Raw genomic sequence first — 19,938 nt, 5'->3', positions numbered from 1 at the left:
TTCTTGAGATTGATACTCTGAATGCCATATTGGCTCAGAACAAAATATTGACTCAGCAAGTCAATTTGATTTCTCAAAGTCTGTCTGGAATGCAAGCTGCACCAGGCAGTACTAAGGATTCTTCATCTGAAGAAGAAGCTTATGATCTTGAGAACCCTTCAACGGAAGAGGTGAATTACATGGGAGAACCCTATGAAAACACCTATAATCCTTCATGGAGAAATCATCCAAATCTCTCATGGAAGGATCAACAGAGACCTCAACAAGGTTTCAACAACAATAATGGTGGAAGAAACAGGTTTAGCAATGGCAAGCCTTTTCCATCATCTTCTCAGCAACAGACAGAGAATTCTAAGCAGAGCCACTCTGACTTAGCAACCATGGTCTCTGATCTAATAAAAATCACTCAAAGTTTCATGACTGAAACAAGGTCCTCCATTAGGAATTTAGAGGCTCAAGTGGGACAGCTGAGCAAGAAAATTACTGAACTCCCTCCTAGTACTCTTCCAAGCAATACAGAAGAGAATCCAAAAGGAGAATGCAAGGCCATTAACATGACCCACATGGCCGAACTTGGAGAGGAGGAAGAGGCAGTGATCGCCACTGAGGAGGACCTCAATGGACGTCCACTGGCCTCCAATGAGTTCCCTAATGAGGAACCATGGGAATCTGAGGCTCATAATGAGACCATAGAGATTCCATTGAATTTTCTTCTGCCATTCATGAGCTCGGATAAATATTCTTCCTCTGAAGAGGATGAAGATGTCACTGAAGAGCAAGTTGCTAAATACCTTGGAGCAATCATGAAGCTAAATGACAAGTTATTTGGTAATGAGACTTGGGAGGATGAATCCCCGTTGCTCACCAAAGAACTGGATGACTTTTCTAGGCAGAGATTACCTCAAAAGAGACAGGACCCTGAGAAATTCTTAATACCTTGTACCATAGGCACCATGACCTTTGAGAAGGCTCTGTGTGACCTAGGGTCAAGTATAAACCTCATGCCTCTCTCTGTAATGGAGAAGCTAGAGATCTTTGAGGTACAAGCTGCAAGAATCTCACTAGAGATGGCAGACAATTCCATAAAACAAGCTTATGGACTTGTAGAGGATGTTTTGGTGAAAGTTGAAGACCATTACATCCCTGCTGATTTCATAGTCCTAGAGACTAGAAAGTGCATGCATGAATCCATCATCCTTGGCAGATCCTCCCTAGCCACAGCAAAGGCTGTGATTGATGTGGACAGAGGAGAATTGATCATTCAAGTGAATGAAGAATCTTTTGTGTTTAAGGCTCAAGGATATCCCTCTGTTACCATGGAGAGGAAGCATGAAGAGCTTCTCTCAAAACAGAGTCAAACAGAGCCCCCACAGTCAAACTCTAAGTTTGGTGTTGGAAGGCCACAATCAACTTCTAAGTTTGGTGTTGAACCCCCACATTCAAACTCTAAGTTTGGTGTTGGGAGGTTCCAACATTGCTCTGAGTATCTGTGAGGCTCCATGAGAGCCCTCTGTCAAGCTACTGACATTAAAGAAGCGCTTGTTGGGAGGCAACCCAATGTTATATTTATCTAATTTCCCTTGTTATTTTATGTTTTCTATAGGTTGATGATCATGGGAAGTCACAAAATCAATTGAAAAAGCAAAAATAGAATGAAAAATAGAAAGAAAAACAGCACACCCTGGAGGAAAAACTTGCTGGCGTTTAAACGCCAGTAAGGGCAGCAAATGGGCGTTTAACGCCCAGTCTGGCACCATTCTGGGCATTTAACGCCAGAAAGGTGCACCAGACTGGCGTTAAATGCCAGGAAGGGGCAAGAAGTTGGCGTTAAACGCCAGAAATGGGCACCAGCCCGGCGTTTAACGCCAAAATTGGTATAAAGAGCATTTTTGCTCGCCACTTGATGCAGGGATGAATTATCCTTGACACCTCAGGATCTGTGGACCCCACAGGATCCCCACCTACCCCACCACTCTCTTTCTCTTCTTCACCCATTCACCAATCACCTCAACACTTCTTCCCCAAAAACCCCTCACCTATCAAATCCCACCATTCTCTTTACCACTCACATCCATCCTTCATAAAACCCCACCTACCTTACCATTCAAATTCAAACCACTTTCCCTCTCAAACCCACCCATACATGACCGAACCCTACCCCCATCTCCACTCCTATATAAACCCATCTTCACTCCTTCCTTTTCACACAACCTAAACACTACTTCTCCCCCTTGACCGAAACACAAAGCCACCTCCATCTCCTCTATTTCTTCTTCTTCTACTCTCTTCTTTCTTCTATTGCTCGAGGACGAGCAAACCTTTTAAGTTTGGTGTGGTAAAAGCATTGCTTTTTGTTTTTCCATAACCATTTATGGCACCTAAAGCCGGAGAAACCTCTAGAAAGAGGAAAGGGAAGGCAAAAGCTTCCACATCCGAGTCATGGGAGATGGAGAGATTCATCTCAAAGGTGTATCAAGACCACTTCTATGAAGTTGTGGCCATGAAGAAGGTGATCCCCAAGGTCCCTTTCAAACTCAAAAAGAGTGAATATCTGGAGATCCGACATGAGATCCAAAGAAGAGGTTGGGAAGTTCTTACCAACCTCATTCAATAAGTCGGAATCTTAATGGTTCAAGAGTTCTATGCCAATGCATGGATCACCAAGAACCATGATCAAAGTGTGAACCCAGACTCAAAGAATTGGCTTACAATGGTTCAGGGGAAATGCTTAGATTTTAGTCCGGAAAATGTAAGGTTGGCATTCAACTTGCCCGTGATGCAAGGAGATGAACACCCTTACACTAGAAGGGTCAACTTTGATCAAAGGTTGGACCAAGTCCTCATGGACATTTGTGAAGAGGGCGCTCAATGGAAGAGAGATTCAAGAGGGAAGCCGGTTCAACTGAGAAGGCATGACCTCAAGCCCGTGGCTAGGGGATGGTTGGAGTTTATCCAACGCTCAATCATTCCCACTAGCAACCGGTCCGAAGTTACTATAGACCGGGCCATCATGATTCATAGCATCATCATTGGAGAGGAAGTAGAAGTTCATTAGGTTATAGCCCAAGAACTTTATAAGGTGGTGAACAAGTCCTCTACCTTGGCAAGGTTAGCCTTCCCTCATCTCATTTGTCACCTCTGTTATTCAGTTGGAATTGACATAGAGGGAGACATCCTCATTGATGAGGACAAGCCCATCACTAAGAAAAGGATGGAACAAACAAGAGATCCCACTCATCATGAAATCCCTGAGATACCTCGAGGGATGCACTTTCCTCCACAAAATTATTGGGAGCAAATCAACACCTCCCTAGGAGAGTTAAGTTCCAACATGGGACAACTAAGGGTGGAGCACCAAGAATATTCCATCCTCCTCCATGAAATTAGAGAAGATCAAAGAATCATGAGAGAGGAGCAACAAAGGCAAGGAAGAGACATTGAGGAGCTCAAGCACTCTATAAGATCTTCAAGAGGAAGAACAAGCCGCCATCACTAAGGTGGACCTGTTCTTTAATCTCCTTGTTCTTTATTTTCCTGTTTTTTGAAAATTTATGCTTATGTTTATCTATGTTTGTGTCTTATTACATGATCATTAGTGTCTTAGTGTCTATGCCTTAAAGTTATGAATGTCCTATGAATCCATCACCTTTCTTAAATAAAAAAAAAAGTTCTTAATTGAAAAAGAGAAGAATTACATGAATTTCAAATTTTATAATAGATTAATTATTTTGATGTAGTGGCAATACTTTTGTTTTCTAAATGTATGCTTGAACAGTGCATATGTCTTTTGAATTTGTTGTTCATGAATGTTGGCTCTTGAAAGAATGATGAAAAAGGAGACATGTTACTGAGGATCTGAAAAATCATAAAAATAATTCTTGAAGCAAGAAAAAGCACTGAAAAGCTTGCAAAAAAAAAAGTACATGCAAAAAAAATTATATATATATATATATAAAATAAAGTCGTGATCCAAGGCAAAAAGAGTGTGCTTAAGAACCCTGGACACCTCTAATTGGGGACTCTAGCAAAGATGAGTCACAATCTGAAAAGGTTCAGCCAATTATGTGTCTGTGGCATGTATGTATCCGGTAGTAATACTGGAAGACAGAGTGCTTTGGGCCACGGCCAAGACTCATAAAGTAGCTGTGTTCAAGAATCATCATACTTAACTAGGAGAATCAATAACACTATCTGGATTCTGAGTTCCTATAGAAGCCAATCATTCTGAATTTCAAAGGATAGAGTGAGATGCCAAAACTATTCAGAGGCAAAAAGCTAAAAGCCCCGCTCATCTAATTAATACTGATCTTCATAGATGTTTTTGGAATTTATTGCATATTCTCTTCTTTTTATCTTATTTGATTTTCAGTTGCTTGGTGACAAGCAACAATTTAAGTTTGGTGTTGTGATGAGCGGATAATTTATACGCTTTTTGGCATTGTTTTTAGTATGTTTTAGTTAGTTTTTATTATGTTTTTATTAGTTTTTAGTTAAAATTCACTTTTCTGGACTTTACTATGAGTTTGTGTGTTTTTCTATGATTTCAGGTATTTTCTGGCTGATTGAGGGACCTGAGCAAAAATCTGATTCAGAGGCTGAAAAGGACTGCAGATGTTGTTGGATTCTGACCTCCCTGCACTCGAAGTGGATTTTCTAGAGCTAAAGAAACCCAATTGGCGCGCTCTCAACTGCGTTGGAAAGTAGAGATCCTGGGTTTTCCAGCAATGTATAATAGTCCATACTTTGCCCGAGATTTGATGGCCCAAACAGGCGTTCCAAGTCAGCTCAAGAATTTTGGCGTTTAACGCCGGAACTGGCACAAGAATGAGAGTTAAACGCCCAAACTGGCACCAAAGCTGGCGTTTAACTCCAAGAAAAGTCTCTACACATAGAAGCTTCAATGCTCAGCCCAAGCACACACCAAGTGGGCCCGGAAGTGGATTTTTATGTCATTTACTCATCTTTGTAAACCCTAGGCTACTAGTTTTCTACAAATAGGACCTTTCACTATTGTATTTTCATCTTTTGATCACTTTAGATCTTAGGATCATCTTTGGACGTCTAGTTCTTAGATCATTTGGGGGCTGGCCTCACGGCCATGCCTAGACCTTGTTCTTATGTATTTTCAACGGTGGTGTTTCTACACACCATAGATTAAGGTGTGGAGCTCTGCTATACCTCGAGTATTAATGCAATTACTATTGTTTTTCTATTCAATTCAGCTTATTCTTGTTCTAAGATATCACTTGTTCCTCAACTTGATGAATGTGATGATCCGTGACACTCATCATCATTCTCACCTGTGAACGTGTGCCTGACAACCACCTCCGTTCTACCTTAGATTGAGTAGATATCTCTTGGATCCCTTAATCGAAATCTTCGTGTTATAAGCTAGAATTGATGGCGGCATTCAAGAGAATCCGGAAGGTCTAAACCTTGTCTGTGGTATTCTGAGTAGGATTCAAGGATTGAATGACTGTGACGAGCTTCAAACTCCTGAAGGCTGGGCATTAGTGATAGACGCAAAAGAATCAATGGATTCTATTCCAACATGATTGAGAACCGACAGATGATTAGCCGTGCTGTGACAGAGCGCGTTGAACATTTTCACTGAGAGGACGGGACTGTAGCCACTGACAACGTGATGCCCAACATACAGCTTGCCATGGAAAGGAGTAAGAAGGATTAGATAAAGACAGTAGGAAAGCAGAGAGACGAAAGGGACAAAGCATCTCCATACGCTTGTCTGAAATTCTCACCAATGAATTACATAAGTATCTCTATCTTTACTTTATGTTTTATTTATCATTTATCCTCCATAACTATTTGAATCTGCCTGACTGAGATTTACAAGATGACCATAGCTTGCTTTATACAAACAATCTCCGTGGGATCGACCCTTACTCGCGTAAGGTTTATTACTTGGGCGACCCAGGGCACTTGCTGGTTAGTTGTGCGAAGTTGTGAAAATATGTTTAGACCATGGTATTGAGCACCAAGTTTTTGGAGCCATTACCGGGGATTGTTTGAGTTGTGAAAAGTAGAGATCATAATTTCGTGCACCAAGGATCATACAACTTGCCATGGAAGGGAGTGCGCATGATTGGATGGAAGCAATAGGTAAGCAGAGGTTCAGAAGCAACAAAGCATCTCTAAATGCTTATCTGAAATTCCGACAAATGAATTACATAAGTATCTCTATTTTATTTTGTGTTGTATCTATCTATTAATTATCAAAACCTCAAAACTATTTGAATCTGCCTGACTGATATTTACAAGATGACCATAGCTTTCTTCAAGCCGACAATCTCTGTGGGATCGACCCTTACTCACGTAAGGTATTACTTGGATGACCCAGTGCACTTGCTGGTTAGTTATGCGGAGTTATAAAAAGTGTGATCACAATTTCGTGCACCACTTTCCCACCCTTAACCCAAGACCATCAAGACCTTCAATCCTTTCTCCAAGAGCAAGAAGGATTACGAAGGACACAAGGGCAATTCGTGGAAACCATAGCCAAAGCAGTGAACTGCTTAGTCCTCCTACGCTCATCCGATCAAGACACTTCTCTTGAAGAATGTGAAGGATCAACTAAAGAGTGGAGTGAAGAGGAGAATGTGGAGCCTCAAGGGAAAGAAGAAGGGTTAGAGCTTGAAGTGCAACTAGAGGAAGAAAGGGAAGTATGTGAACCGGAGGAGAGAAAGGGGGAATTGAGGGAGGTTGATCAAGATGAGGATTCCATCATTCATGATTTTTTGTCCTCCTTGATCAATCCCCTTGATGATCCTAATGAGCCTCTTCCCATTGAGTTTGAGAGAGACATGGAGGTAGACTTCTCACAATCTCCTTGTTATGATTTGAGTGATTGGGAAGAGAAAGTTGGTGAGGAAGTAACTCTGTTCCAAGAACACATTGAGTGGGTGGCAATTTCACCATTGAGCTTCATTGGCCCCCACCAATATGCTATCTTGGAGAAGCCTGCTTAAGGGGGTTGTTATCAGCACTTGCAGGTGTCTAATCCCTCATTGGCGTTTGAACGCTAGAATTGGGTGCTGTATGGGCGTTTAACGCCAAATTGCCACCCTTTTCTGGCGTTTGAACGCCAAAATTGGCTGCTGTATGGGCATTTAACGCTGACTTCTGACCCTTTTCTGGTGTTTGAACGTCAGAATCATTCCTCTCTGAGCTCTTACTGTCCTCAGAGGGATTTTGGGCAGTGAATTGGTCATCCTCTATCAGATTTTCCTTTCTTGGCTTCCTATTACTTTGAGTTGAGACAGTCAATGTCTTTCCACTCCTTAAATGAACAGCTTAGCATTCTTCTGTTATATATTTAGATAACTGCTGTTTTTTCTGATTCAATTATTTTTCCATATTCTGGTTAGCATCTTTGGTTTCTTGTAGCATCTCTTTAAATTCTGCTAACTGTTTTGTTATAGAAAATAGTTGCTGATTGAGTTCAGCAACTTGTTCTGGAGGACTAAGTTCAGTGGATACTGCTTTAGCCTCTTCTTTCATGGAGGTCTCACTACTTAAGTACAGATGCTGATTTATAGCAACCGTATCTTTGAGCTCTTGAGCCTCTTCAATTGTCTTTCTCATGTGTATTGATCCACCAGCTGAGTGGTCTAGAGACATCTGGGCCTTTTCTGTAAGCCCGTAGTAGAAGATGTCTAACTGCACCCATTCTGAAAATATTTCAGAGGGGCATTTCCTTAGCATCTCTTTGTACCTTTCCCAGGCATTATAAAGAGATTCATTATCCTCTTGTTTAAAGCCTTGGATGTCCAGCCTTAGCTGTGTCATCCTTTTTGGAGAGAAATATTGATTCAGGAATTTTTCTAACAACTGTTTCCATGTTCTTATGCTGGCTTTGGGTTGGTTGTTTAACCACCTCTTAGCTTAGTCTTTTACAGCAAATAAAAATAGCAATAATCTGTAGACATCCTGATCCACTTCCTTATCACGTACTGTGTCAGAAATTTGTAAGAATTATGCCAAAAACTCAGTAGGTTCTTCCTGTGGAAGACCGGAATACTGGCAATTTTGCTGTACCATGATAATAAGCTGAGGATTTAACTCAAAATTGCTGGCTCTGATAGGGGGTATATAGATACTACTCCCATATGATGTGGATTGTAAATAAACAACTTTCTCTCTTTTTTTTAGAAAACCAAAATTAAAAGAAAATATAAATAAAATAGAATAAATGAAAAATTGAATATAAGTTCAAAAATTAGAAGAAAAATAAATAAAAGAAAATTGAAAACTAAAATAATTAATTAATTAAAAAGATTTGAAAATTGTGGATGAGGATTTTCGAAAAATGAAGAGAGAGAAAGTGGTTAGGAAGTTTTGAAAAAGATATGATTTTAAAATTTTAAAGATTGAAACTTTCTTAATAAGGAAACACTAAACTTAAAATTTTTCAATCAAACTAATAAAATAGGACAAGTAATTCGAAAATTATAAAAAAAAAAAGAAAAAGGATTTTGAAAAATTTATAAAAGATTTTTGAAAAATATAAAAAGAAAATTAAAAAAGAATTTGTTTTGAAAAAGATTTAAAAAGATAAATTTTTAAAATTGAAATTTTGACTTGACTAACAAGAAACTACCAAATTTTAAAAATTTTGACTAAGTCAACCTAAGGAATTCGAAAATGATGAGTAAATAAAGGAAAAGATATTTTTTGAATTTAATGAGGAAAGAGAAAAACAATAAAATGACATCAAACTTAGAATTTTTAGATCAAAACAAAGAAAACAAACAAGAAAACTTTGAATGTCCAGATGAACACCAAGAACACTTTGAAGATCAAGATGAATACCAAGAACAAATTTTGAAAATTTTTAAAGAAATAAGGACACAAAAACACCAAACTTAAAAAAATTTTATACTTTGGACACTAATAATTCGAAAATGTATAAGATAAACAACAAAAGACACCAAACAAGAAAATTTAAAGATCAAATAAAGAAAATTATCAAGAACAACTTGAAGATCAAGAAAGAACTAAGAACATGTAATTAAAAATTTTCGAAAAAAATCTAGAAAAAGAAAACAAGAATTTTAAAATTTTAACAAAAACAATAATAAAAGACTCAAAGAAAAATTAAACATTAATAAAGAAAAATAAAATTTTTTACAAGAAAATAAAAGACTCAAATTTAGTGACTCTAAACCAAAAAAAAGATAAATTTTTCCTAATCTAAGCAATAAGATGAACCGTTAGTTGTCCAAACTCGAATAATCCCCGGCAACGGTGCCAAAAACTTGGTGCACGGAATTGTAAATCACACTATTCACAACTCCATTACAACTAACCAGCAAGTGCACTGGGTCGTCCAAGTAATACCTTACGTGAGTAAGGGTCGATCCCACGGAGATTGCCGGCTTGAAGCAAGCTATGGTTATCCTGTAACTCTTAGTCAGGAGATTAGTGATAAAAATGATTTCATTTGTATAAAGTAAAAGAGCATGAAATGAATGATACCTGTTATTCAGTAATGGAGAGCAGATTGGGGTTTCAGAGATGCTCTGTCCTCTGAATCTCTGCTTTCCTACTGTCTTCTTCTTCCAAACACGCATATTCCCTTCCATGGCAAGCTGTATGTTGGTGGATTACCGTTATCAATGGTTATCATCCATCGTCTCAGTGAAAATGGTCCAGGTATAGTTTCTGTACGGCTAATCATCTGTCGGTTCTCACTTGTGTCAGAATAGGATCTCTCTACCCTTTTGCACACTGTCACTGCGCCCAACATTCGTGAGTTTGAAGCTTGTCACAGTCATCCCATCCCAGATCCTACTCGGAATACCACAGACAAGGTTTAGAATTTCCGGATCTCAGGAATGCTGCCAATTGGTTCTAGCCTCTACCATAAAGGTTCTAATCTCACGGGTTTGAATGCTCTGTTGTCAGGAGATGCAAGTCAAACTCGTGGATCAGAAACCCAAGAGATACGCACTCAAGCTGTCACCCAATGACTACATTGAGCTCAGGTAGAATGGAAGTGGTTGTCAAGCATGTGTTCATAAATTTGAGAATGATGATGAGTGTCACGGATCATCACATTCTTCATATTGAAGTACGAATGAGTATCTTAAAACAAAAGCAAGCGTGATTGAATAGAAAACAATGGTAATTGCATTAATCCATTGAAACACAGCAGAGCTCCTCACCTTCACCTGTGGGGTTTAGAGATTCATGTCGTGGAAGATACAATATGAGATGTGAAAAATGTCATGAGTTCTAAAATGAATCTCTAAAAGTAGTTTTTATACTAAACTAGTAACCTAGGTTTACAGAAAATGAGTAACTAAGTCCAGATAGTGTAGAAATCCATTTCCGGGGCCCACTTGGTGAGTGTTTGGGCTGAGCTTACAAGCTTCCATGTGCATGTGCCTCAAAGTGGAGTTAAATGCCACCCTGGGTGCCAAAATGGGCGTTTAACGCCAAGAAGTATGCCAGTTCTGGCATTTTACGCTAGAAAAGGGTTTTTAGTTGGCGTTTAACACCAGTTTGGGCCATTAAATCTCGGGCAAAGTATGAACTATTATAAATTGCTGGAAAGCCCAAGATGTCTAATTTCCAACTAAGTTAAGGGCGTGCCAATTGGGGTTTTGTAGCTCCAGAAAATCCACTTCGAGTGAAGGAGGGTCAGAATCCAACAGCATCTGCAGTCCTTTCTCAGCCTCTGAATTAGATTTTTGCTCAGGTCCCTCAATTTCAGCCAGAAAATATCTGAAATTACAGAAAAACACACAAACTCATAGTGAAGTCCAGAAATGTGATTTTTGAATAAAAATTAATAAAAATATGACAAAAAGTGAATGAAACATGCTAAAACTATATGAAAATACTACCAAAAAGCGTATAAAATATCCGATCATCAACAATATAGACTACAGATACAAAAAGCTGAAAGAACGCTAACAATTTCAGAAATACAACATCATTATGCAGATTTTCAACTCGGTCGATCGACTTCTAATTGGAATTCAAATGACAAGAGCAATCATCTGTAACTTCAACATGTTGGATACTTGGACCTGCCCATCTAAACCACCCACATCATCTTACAAGACAGGCATAATACTTTCCACCCGGATTGGCAATGCTATTTGAGACTTGTAACGGAGCTCTTAAACCATACTCACAAAAACGTTTGCCTGTTACATTGCCACTGTCGTAGGAACTACTTCTAGATCTTCTACTTGTAGAAGCCATTGTTAACCAGGCTGCTATACAGTTAAGAGTAACCAAAAATCAAAACAGCGATCAAGAAATAGTAATACAACACAAGAACCAATCAACTAGTCCTAATAAAATTATTTAATAGCTAATCAAAACAAATATTCTTGCAGATTTCAGATTGAATATTGTATAGCATCATACTTAATCTTGTCAGTTGGACAAATCAAATTGAGAGAATACATTCCCAATTCAATCCAATTCCAATCTTCTAAATATCTCAATGCTTTTATAATTTTACCTCCTCTATTCTTCCGCCTTGCCATTTTGAGAAACACACTCCCAAGTACACTTACTAGCAAACTAACTAATATCATAACTCACAAAGTTGGGGAGAAAGTGTTGCTTTAAGATAAAAACATAAAACACTCCCAAACACAGTTAACAGCAATCCAAATCATCAAAGCATAATTCATATGTCTGCCTTTGACATAGCTAGGTTACTAATAGAGAAACTCAACTAGAGATAACAAGTTTTGGGTTTTTCCATATGTGTATGAGAAAAGTATACAACCACAATAATTCAAGTTAACATACCATAATAAGTGTGCACTAATTCTGATAAGGAAAAAGAGTGATAATAACAACATAATTATGATGAATAGTTCTCAAGTCATCTTCTTTGTTTTTCTATATAGTAATTATCATAAATAAGTTTATAAAATATCGATCAGCTCAAGATACTTGAAGGTGGAATAGCAGCAAACTCTTTCCAAGTATATTAATTCTTAAATTTTCTAAAAAGCACCTACAAGTCAACCAACATTAAACGAAACAAACAAACAACTAAGAACCAATTATTATCATTAATACAAGGTTTTGAAACAAAAATTAAGGTTGTTTCAAGAAATAACTAAACTAAATAAATATAACAAGAAACCTTACCCCGACACTCTCTAAGACGTTCACTATATCATAGATCTGCCGCCTCTCTACACTTGAAGATTTTGCCCCCAGAAAAAAATTTAAAAATTGAAAAACAATAATTAGGAATTATATGTATCGAAGGGTCATAGAATACCTAATCGAAAAGCTGCATCGTCGATGCCAATCAAGTGGATGATGTCCTTATTATACAATTTCAATAAATTGCACCCAAACAAAATTTGATACTTTTAATTTAAAATATACAGAAGGAGCAAGTGTAAGAAAAATTAGTATGAAGAAAGAGGGGGAAAAAAGGAAAGAATGGAATACTTGGTGCACAAGAGGCCGTGGGATTTCTGTTTGCGATTGTAAGAGTAGTGGCGTGAAGAGGGATTCTTGGAGGTGCTACCGGTGGCGGGTAAGACCAGAGGATTCATTCACGGAAAAAGAGAGGAGAAAGGGGGTTAGGGTTGCATTCTGAGAAAAATCAAATTGGATTTGGGGGTTAGGTTTGTATTTTAAAATTAAGGGCATGTTTTTAATTTTAAGTTTTTTAGTCTCTACTTTTATTTCAAACCAAACATGATACTAAGACATAATTCAGTCTTGTATACTTCTACACCAAACACAATACTGATATTTATTTCTGTCTCTGTCTCTCAGTCTCTGTTTCTCAATCTCAGTCTCTGTCTCGCAAACAAACGCTACCTAAGTGATTTCAGATTTAGAAGGCAAAGATTGAATTGAAAAAAATAAAGAAAAAGCTTGTAAAAGTGGATAATTCATGAAGAAATGAAGTTTGAAAATCTGCCCAGTTCTGCATGCGCTTGACCCGCGCATACACGTGACCCGAAATTTTGTCAAGCGATGTGTACGTGTGACACTCGGCACGTAACTCACTTAAAGAAATCATGATTGGCAATTTCTGAGCTCACTCATGCCCAAATCCAACTCATTTCTGAAGTATTTGAAGCCAAATTCAAGATGGAACAATGGGGAGCAATTAGGGTAGTGTAGAAACATGCTTTAGGTAGTTTTCTAAAGAGAGAAGCTCCCTCTTCTCTTTAGAATTAGGGTAGATTTAGGTTAATTTCATCTTAGATTTAGGTTTTAGTCTTGTCTTGATTTAGTTTTTCTTGCAGTTTCTTGTTCCTACATCTTTGTTCTCTTAGTTTACATTATTAATTTCTCTTTAATGCCTCTTTTTAGTTTATGAACACTCTTGTTAATTTTGATTCCTTTAATGCAATTTTATGTTTTTATGTTTATTGATGCTTGTTTGAGTTTTTGTGGTAATTTTCTTACATTTGATAGTGGTAGATTTTATTATTATTGCAATTTAATATGCTTTTCTTTTTATGTACACCAAGTGTTTGATAAAATGCTTGGGTTAGGTTTAGAGTTGATTTTTAAGCATTCTTGGCTTGGAAAGAGAAACTTGGTAATCTTATATCATTAATACCCAATTTATGTTGGTGATCTAGAGTTGTTAGTTGATCTTGTTTCCATTGATACTACTTATGGATTGGGATTAACTAGGCTTATTTGACTTTGTCTCAATAGGGAGATAACATGATAGGCTTAACTCTTGGTAATTAGTGTGTTATGATTAATGACTAGGATAGAAAACTTTGATTCTCAATCCTTGCCATGAATGCCTCTTTAGTAATTGTTATCTTTAGTTGTTTTCTTTACTTTATTGTCATTTAAATTTCTTGTCATTTAAATTCTTATCTTCTCACATGCAAACCACCCCCTTGAACCTCATAATCAATAACAAGCATACCTCACTACAATTCCTTTGAGAGACAACCCGAGATCTAATACTCTCAGTATTTTTATTGGTTTGAACTTGTGACAACCAATTTAAACATTGATCGAGAGCTAGTTGTCTGTTTAGAGCTATACTTCGACGTGATCCTCATTGATAAATTCTAGACCGACGATCGGCTCCCATCAGTGTTCGTCCACACACCGCTCGTGCATACGCACGAGCTAAAACGCAGCCCTTGTTCGGTGCGTGCGCACACCAGTGTACGCCCGCACACAAACCAGAAGTTCTAGTTTTGCTACAACTTAAGAAAATTCAGTTTTTGTACATAACTTCTAACATTCATAACTTCCTCTTCAAAATTTTGTTTTCCACAAAATTTATACCATTTTAAAGCTATTGAAAATATCTTAAATTTGAAATAGATTTTATTCAAATCCAAAATTCGAGGCTCAAGTTATGGATCGTCAAAGTTCATTAAAAATCAAGTTTTGCTTAAAAATCTCAAATCCCTATTTCACAATGGACATTTCAAAAAAAAACCAAAGCTTCAAGTACCATCTCACACTAACCATATTTAAAACATACCTAAAAACTTCTCGTTCATTCCATAACATTCATCTCACAATATACTAACTTCCAAAACGCCTAACTTCCAAACACCCCCCACTATATACCATAATTTCCATACATACTTTCTATAATACCTCAACCAAATCAACACCACTCACATTCACATACATCATATTCGTGCCTCAATATACAACATGCAAACCATGCCAATATTAATTCATTATACTTACTCGGACTTGTTGGTCACGGCCTTTGGCTCAAATCTCACCAATATTCAATATCACAATCGTCATACATCACGTTTCGTGCCATCAACAATCATCATCATGCCCCATCATATAACACACATTCATATATATTCAACATACAATCTAACCACTCAACTCAACAATACAAACAACAAGTCACTAATCCTCAATCTTCTCTATCATACAACTTATATTATGGTCATCTAGCATAAGGTTTTAGAAGACATTATATATTATCTATGAGAAACCAAAATCATACCTTGACCGATTCTTCAAAAAACCCAAAGACACTTCAAGGTCAATGTTCCTCAAGAGTCCACAGCTCTAAAGCCTCTCTGAACAGAAATTCAACCACCAAGGTCCTACAATCAAGCTCCCAACATCAGCAACATACTCCAATTCAACATTATTCAATATAATTCCATAATGTATCACTATAATCAACATCCAAGCTTTCTAATTCACTAATCAACAAGAGGTTTGAGGTTCTTACCTTACTCGTGTCTCAAATAAACAAAAGCCCACTAATTTTTGCGAGCTAATTCGAACCTAAAACATTAAAATCATATAAATTCTCAATTCCAATACCCCCCAAATTTAAAACTGAGAAGGGAAGATTTGGGTAAGAAAAAGTAAATTCCTTACCAAATTGGTTAGTGGGCTTTGTAGAGAATTTTGAGATGAACGTGTGGCCGCTGACGACTCATTAATCAGAGTTTTGGATGGAAAGATAAGATGGATTAAAGTTGGAAGTGAATAGTAACCACCAACCTAAGCTCTCTCTCACCCTCTTACCATGTTCTCTCTTTCTCCCTATAAAAGGGGGACTTGCATGCATAAATAAGGCTGATTGAGGTTGGGCCTTGGGCGCAATATGGACCCAGTTCGGTTGGTTCGACTTGTTTGGTCCAATTTTGGACCAAATCTTTTAAAATTAGTGTTAAAATTCATATTTTAATTATTTGTACCTCATTAACTATTAAATTTAATTTTCTAATATCTTTAAATAACAATAAATTTATTGGCTAATTATTTACTAATTTTGCGGGTTTTACACAACATGCTAGGAAAGCCACGACCTTCTGCCATTTGTAGCAGGCGTCGTATGTAAGACCCAGAACTTTTGAAAAGTTTTTTTTATGAGCAAGTCTCAAATCATATAGTTATTTATAGCCTTTATTTCAGAAATTATTTTATTAAAGATAATTAAGGCAAGTTTTGATTTATTGAATTTGAAACGAGTTATGATTATTATCCAATTTTATAATTTTTGGATTATTTTCTATATTTAGATTATAAAGTTGGTAGTTGTGAAATAATAAGGATTTCTATATGATTTGGATTAAATAATTAGTATTTTAAATATTAATGTTGCTATTTTGGAAAATAGAGAAATTAATTATATTATTTCTAATTTTTAGATTTGGGCATTTTATTGAAAATAATTTCTAAAGTTGATGAGTAACTAGTACTTTTTATATACCATTAGGGTTGGATTTAATTTGGGTTTCAATTATAATATTATCCCTAATTTTAAGTGAAATTACTAAAATGCCCCTAACCCTAATTTTTGAAAATAAAACCCTAACCCTAAAACCCTACCGGTTACCCGTTGCATCTCCTCATGCCCCAGCAGCCAAACACACACAGTTTTCCAACTGAATGAAAGAAAGAAAGAAGGGGTTAGGAGGAAACGGGAAGAAGCAGAGAGGGGGAGAGGGACAGAGAGCGGCGGTGTGAGAGGAAGAGAGGGACGAGGCAGCACCGGTGGACCTTGTTGCCGCCGTCGTGCTGAGCCGTCGCGTTTTGCACCATTGTACACCGAAGAAAGAGAGAGAAAGAGATCGGGCAGGAATCAGGGGACCGAATGCGGAGGGAGTGCGGCAGGGGAAGCCATCGCCGCCAGTCACCGTCGCAAGGCTCTGCTGCATCCCCACCGCGCCTGGGTGTTGTCGAAGCCACTCCTGCTGCCGCTGCTATTAGGGTCTGATGCCATCCTGTCCCTGGAGCCTGAGCCGCACATCTGTCACCGAACCAGAGGAGCCCATCCTTGCTGAGTCGCCGCCATCTTGCCTCTGCCGGTGAGCGCGAAGAGAGAGGGAGACGGGAGTTTGCACAGCAGAGAGAGGGAGAGCGCGACAGGGGAGACCATCGCCGCCTGGGTCGCCCTCGCCGGGCCTCCTTGCCATCACCAGTTCTGCTTGTTCTGTCACCAGAAAACTTGTCGCTGTGGGGGTCTCACTGCCACCGTTCTTGTTGTGGCTGGTGTCGTCACCGCGGAAGCCACCTGTGTCACCGCTGGAGGAGGGGAGATCCGTGCCGTTGCTGCGGTTTATGGCGCCGGAATCACTCTGTCGCTGCCAGAATTTCCGGTCGCTGCCGTTCTGGTGAGCTTGCCCTGTTTCTGGTTCTTCTTAGTTTCGCCAATTCAATTTGTTTGAAGCTGTCACTGAAACTATTGTGCTTAATAAAGGTGTTGTCATATGTTATGTTGTCGCTGCTGGAGGACCTGCGGCTCCGCATTTTCGACCGCTGGTGGTGGCGCGGGTGTTGCTGGAAACACCATCGGAACTGCCACTACTTGGTGTAGTTGTTCTTCCCTTGCTGCTGTACGCAGGCTCATTTCGAAAAGCCCTTTTTAGTCAGTATTTCTATTTCGAAAGCCCTGCATTAGTGTTCAATTCCGTGTAATAAAGTGCTTATGATGTTGACCGTTCTAAGGATTAGAATCTGAGTTTACTTGTGGCGTTGAGGTTGTTTCTTCTATTGAGGAAAACAAGCGGAGCTGAGGATTCAGTTGTCACGGATTTCGGGCTAAGCGAAAAGAGTTCAGTTGACACGCTTGGGTTATGGTTTCAGCGTGTTGAGGTAGGGGCGCTTTCCAAACACTATGTTTTATGTATTGGAATTATTACATATGGATACTGATGTGAGATATTGTGTATTTGGTGATTGTATCTGCCTTATGTATTATTTGATTGACTCGAATGATTATGGATGTTGGTTTGGCTGAATTGTTGTGCAGCTTTTTGAAATGTAATGTTTCGAAGTTGATTCTTTAAAGATTTGAAATATGAGTTTAATCCGTTGAGGATTGGTTTGAATTGAGTCAATTATTTTGATGATGTGAAAGATAGAATACTCTTGAAATTCAGCCTGGGTTGCTTTAATTAATTTGGTCTTTGATAAATGATTTATTGCTGAACCGATTCTTTTAAACTTTGGAAATGAGTTAAATCAGTTGATATTGAGTTGATTTTGAAATGGTTTCCTTGAGATATGCCACTGAGGTGACTGTTGCTTTTAGCTTGCTTTTGAATTGATTTCTGGTTTTGAGCTGTTGAAAAGGAATGAAAAACGGTTTAGTTGGGACCCGAACCGGGTGGCAAAAGTCCAAGTTTTAGGGGAGGTGCTGCCGAAATTTCTATAAAATCTGAGTCTTTATTGAAATGTTGTCTGGAAAAATGATGAGTTAAAGACTTCTACTATTCTATTTGAATTATCAAGAAAAGGATGATTCATGCTTTTGAAATGAGTTATTAAAGAGGAAATTGTGATTTAGTCTTGCTTTCTTTTTAAGAAAGGCATTATATCTCTTTCAGGAGAAAGTTATTTAGATGAAACTTATGTTTTAAAGCTGTTTTAAATGTGACAAGGTTATTGTCCTTGAATTTGACTTGAGGGTTTCAATTAGAAGAGTTTTAATGACTTTAAAAGAACCTAAATGTCTATTGACAAGTTTCATTTTGAAATGTTTTGAGAAAGTTTTTAAGTACTCTTTGAATTCTGAATTCTTGCAAGACTAAAACAATTTTGAACAGTTGAAACGCTTTAGAATTTATCATGGGGGTTGAAGTTGGTTTTTGCCTAAGTAAAGGAAATGGATTTGAAAGAAGTGAATGATTACGTGACTCGGTTTGTCTTAGATCCTGTTTTATTACTCAAAACGGAAAGCCAAGGTTTTAATGATTCTAAATATGCTTGAGATATGCTTGAGATACCTGGGTAGTAGCAAAGGTTGTGGTTCGTCCCACCTGCTCCAGGTCAGAGACTGTGACGCCTGGGTAGTTGCGGTAGTAGTGGTGATTCCACTCGCTCCAGGTTGAGCTTTTAAATACCCGCCTGGGTAGTAGCCGCAGTAGTGGTTATTCCACTGGCTCTGGGTTGAGCAGGTAGTAGCAATGGGGTTGAAGCTCAAACCTACTTGCTCCGTGATGGGTGTTTCTGTCCATGGTTAGCTACCAGGACGTGTCGGGTTGGCTATATAACCGACAGATGATATCATCAGCCAATAGGACAGGCATGCATCATATGCATCTATGTGACATTGTTTGGGTGTGCATATTGTACTTGGTTTGCCTTTGTGAGTAACTGCTAATTGTTCTACTTGCTGTAACTGTTTGTTTGTGCTTGAACTTCCTATCTATGTTTGCATCTGGGACTCTGTTGGATTGTGGTGATTAGTTGATGGTTGGATTGTTTGGGCCTAGGGCCGTGGTTGGAATGAGATGAACCGATGGTTGATTTCGGTTTTGTGTTTCTGGTTTGGAATAAAATATGAAAGGCTATTTTGGTTCAGTTTAGATAAACCTTTTTAAAAGGCTTTTGATGTTTTGAAAATTGAACGGTTCCTCTTTCAGAAAAGATTTCCGACTTTACTTTTATTTTAAACCGTTGTTTTTGAAAAGAGGCATAAGGCGGTTATTAATCATTGGTACGATTTATCTTCTTGTATCCTATTACAGTAATTCCCAAAAACCCTCTACTGAGAACCCTTTCGAGGATGATGTTCTCATCCCCCTACATTTTTCCCCTTTCAGGATATGGGCGTAGAAATCACGAAGAGTTTATTTAGTTGTTGTTGAGATGATCTATATTATTTTAGTTATGGTTTATTGTACCCTCGCCTTTATCTTGATATATTCTGTAAGAGGGATAGGATTGTATTGGATACTGCTTGTGATATTATTTATAAATATATGTATCTATATGGATGTATCTTTTATGAGTTTTTGTAAGTTATATGGTATCTATGGATGTACGTTGTCGAACAAAAGTATTTTTGGGAGCGGTATTGCGGTTTAAAGTTTTAAACAGGCTCATATTTTAGTATTAAATAGTATAAGTGTCGTCGTAACGTCCGAGCTATCAGAGTTGCGCAGCCGGAAGCGTGAGCTTTGGTAATTAGGGTGTTACATTATGGTATCAGAGCGGTCTTTCCTG

This window comes from Arachis stenosperma, chromosome 9, assembly GCF_014773155.1.
Source record: "Arachis stenosperma cultivar V10309 chromosome 9, arast.V10309.gnm1.PFL2, whole genome shotgun sequence".
NCBI classification, from domain to species: Eukaryota; Viridiplantae; Streptophyta; class Magnoliopsida; order Fabales; family Fabaceae; genus Arachis; species Arachis stenosperma.
The sequence above is the reverse complement of the archived record's forward strand: the minus strand, read 5'-3'. Positions refer to the sequence as shown.